Source organism: Marmota marmota, unplaced genomic scaffold (assembly GCF_001458135.2).
Source record: "Marmota marmota marmota unplaced genomic scaffold, marMar, whole genome shotgun sequence".
NCBI classification, from domain to species: Eukaryota; Metazoa; Chordata; class Mammalia; order Rodentia; family Sciuridae; genus Marmota; species Marmota marmota.
The window spans coordinates 2,161,807-2,165,403 of record NW_025999863.1 but is presented as its reverse complement, the minus strand read 5'-3'; positions in this window follow the sequence as shown (position 1 = coordinate 2,165,403).

Here is a 3,597-nt window from a genome sequence, read left to right as displayed (position 1 = left end):
CCCTCCCCCGGCCGCCCAAGGAGGCTCAGGTGCCTGCCACCCTGCGCTGTGTCAGTGGGTGACCATCATGATCATTCCCTGTGACTTTCCACAGCAGCCCGGGCTCGGGTGTGCCTCTTGACCTTGCCCTTTTGAGTCTTCCCCTGGAAAAGCTGTCCAGAGACTCAAAGGGGCAAGGTCAAGAGGCACAGGAAGCTGGGTGGTAGGTCTCCCCTTTCATTATTTATGGATTCCTTTCAGCACCGGGACCGTGGCTCTCTGCCTGCTCTCTGCCTCCACGGCGCCACACTCAGCCCTGCTCATTTGTCACCATGAGGTCTAACTTCTCTACTATGCAAGAAGAGCCGGGGTTCAGTGGCTTTCCCACGGTATGGATACCCCAGTCCCCCCAGGCCCTTTAACAGAGCAAGTTTCACACAGGTTGTGGCTTCAGCAGCTGGTGGTGTTCTGAGAAGGCAAAGGAGGACCCACAGGAACACCTGTCAGAAACAGTACCTGGCCCTGCAGTGCACAGTCTCTGGGGACAGGGGTCTCCGCTCAGGGATTCCGTGGGGTGACGCTGAGCCCCTCTCTGTAGTTGGGTGATTGGCTGAAACCAGGGCCCAGTTTCCCCTCTGTCAAGTGCAGTAGCAGCTGGTGCACTGCCCAAAGCTGTGGGGAGACGCCATTCCCACACAGCGCCACCACAGAGGGCCACCCGCCTGCCGTCCAGGAGGAAGCCCTGGCCAGGGCGCAGCTCAAGGCAGAGTGCTTGCCTAACACACGCAGGCCTGGGTCCTATCCCCAGCCCGGCCGAAAAAAATAAGCTGGGCACAGTGGCTCTCGGCTGTCATCTAGCCACTCAGAGGTTGAGGAGCATCGCAAGTTCAAGGCCAGCCTGGGCAACACAGAGGTCCTGCCTCAGGTCAGTGCTGAGGCTGGGCAGCTGCGCGCTGGGGATGAGGAAGTTCCCCCAGCCCCTGTGCCGCATCTGCCTCGCATCCTGGAGAGTGAGGCAGAGGCCTGGTGGGCTGCTGCAGGCCACTCGCCTTTGATCTTGGCCTGGCCGTGCCCCCCCACAACCACCCTCAGAGCTAAGAAGTTTCTGTGGCATCTCCTCCGGAGCCCCTTCTCCCCCATCATGGGCTGGGTCAGACAGGATCAAAGCAACCCCCCCACACCTTGAGGCTGGACCGGGGCCACCAGGACATCTGATCACCAGCCAGGGGAGGGGTGAAGCAGGGCTGGCGTCAGGGGTGGCTGGGACGCTCTGGGGACATCAAAGGCTGCCAGGATCTCTCCTAACCCCAGGCCTTTCTGTTAGACGGCTGTCCTCCCTCCAGGGGCCGGTTTGGTTTTTATCTCTCCTTCCTGGCACTCCTCCTCCTACAGGGTCTTCGCTGATCTTTACCCCCAATCTGACCCCCCTCTTTGGGGCACGTGTCCCCTCCACTGGTTTCAAAAGTTTAAAATAAACTGTCCCCAGCAATTGCCTTTTTCATCTGACACTCTCCCTGCTTCCCTGGCTGGGGATCAGGTATCCTGGTGGCCCCGGTCCAGCCTCAGGGTGGGGTGAGGGTGTCAGCCAGAGAGGGGTCCCCACTGTCTGACCAGGTGCTCTCCCAGCCCTTCTACGGCTCCCAGTGACCTGACCTTCTTGGGAGGCTGAATGGAAAAGTCTGGGTCAAGGCCGAGCTGGCTCCTGCTGTCCTCGCCCAGTTAGGGCCAGGAAATATCAGCTGGCCCTCAACCAACCCAGGCACCACATGCCCCCTGCTGAATCTGCCCCCAGACGCTTCTGGGCTTGCCGCTGGGCTCCCGAAGGAGCCGAGAACACTGGCCTCCGGCTAGGCACACACTCTCAGGTGACCCTCCCCTACTGGTGAGCAGGTCACTCAGAGGCCCTGGAGGCCCCCCAGAGCAGAGCATGGACCCAGGTCTGCCTCTTGTCAGGGGCACCCCTCCTGCAAGCAACTTGGGTTTCTGCCTTGGTGTTCACATCCGTAAAGTGGGTACAAAGTGTCCAATCTCCTGCATGTTGGGAGGTGAAGGGAAACAAATGAGTGAAAAGCTGAGGTTCTGTCCAGAGGGCGGTGGCTCTGCTGGGGAGGGAAGAGCTCTGCTATCTCCTATCCCTTCATCTCCCAGGAGGCCATCACTCAGGTCTCCTCCCGGGTTGTCTCTCCCGAGCCTCCACCGCTCCTCCCACCCATCCTCAGCCTCCTGATAATAAGAGTGGGTGAGGTCTACCTGCATTGGTGTGGCGGTCATTGGTGTAGGGTGGGGCGGCCCTGGCCTGCCCGCCTGGGCCTCTGGTTCAGAAACCAGGCGTCCCTGTTGCTCAACCTCTGCCCGCATTTCTGGCCCTCTGCCTACAACCCCCCCCTTCACTCATCCCACTGACTTTTTTTCTTTTCTGTTCTTTTCTCTTGTGCTGAGAACAGACCCTAGGACCTCTCCCACACTAGGCGAGCACTCCCCCACTGGGCCATACCTCAAGCCAGGCTAGGCATCCTGGGGACAAGGCAGTGAACAAGACTGCTACAGGGGGAAGTCGGATGGGGAAGAAAGAAAAGAAATCAGTGGAATGAATGAGTGAGCAGTGGGAATCGTCGGCAGAGGGCCAGAAATGCGGGCAGAGGTTGAGCAACAGGGACTCCCGCTTCTGAACCAGAGGCCCAGGAGGCCAGGCTGCGCACAGCCTCCACCCTACACGAATGGCAGACTGGCTGGGGAGGTGGGGAGAGGGCAGCACGCCCAGAGTAGTACCCCACGGGGCTTCCAGGTACCAGTATGACACCGACGGTACCCATTCTAGAGCTGGAAGACAGGGCCTTGCGCAGTTAGGGCTGGACTTAGGAGTCTGACTCCATTTAAAATTTAAAATACCGCGGAAGGAGGCCTGGGGGTAGAGGGAACGCACCCAGCCCTCGGGGGACTGGCAATCTCTGGCGTCCAGTGACGCGTGCCTGGAAGGGCCGGCGGAGGGGAGGCAGTGGGCCCCAGGCCCCTGTCTCCTCCCTAGAGCCCCGGGCTCCTCTCCGGGACCGCCTCCCGCCGGCTCCTAAAGTGGGAGTGAGACCGGCCTCCGCCACGTGGGGCGCTTGGCACCGTCAGCGCTCATTAAATGCCAGCTGGTGTTGTAAAGATGAGCCCCATTATTATCCGTAATGACTAATTAATTAGTGCTAATAATTCTCCGCGTCCCATTGGGCCTCTCGGGCCAGGAAGTCACCCTGCCCAGAGGCGGGCTCAGCCTCCATCCCACCCTCACTTCCCCGACCACATTAGCCTCGTGAAGCTGCGGGCGGGCGGGGGTGGCCGGACCTCGAGGCAGGAGTCTGGGTGGGCGGAAGGGCTGCGGGCTTCTCAGATTTACCCCCAACGAACCACAGTCCAGCTTCTCCCTCACCCCGAGGCTCCCTGCCAGGCGCTAGGACCGCGAGGGCGTCCGGTGCGGAGGCCGTGCTGAACCCAGGGCCACGCCTCCTCCTTGGTTATTGGCTGTCGGGCCCGGCGCGCGGTTCCCATTGGTGGAGGCGGCCGCCGCTCCCGGGATTTCCCCGCCGCCGCCCCGCCCCGCCCGCCCGGGCTCCGCCAGCGTCCCGGCGCTCGGCT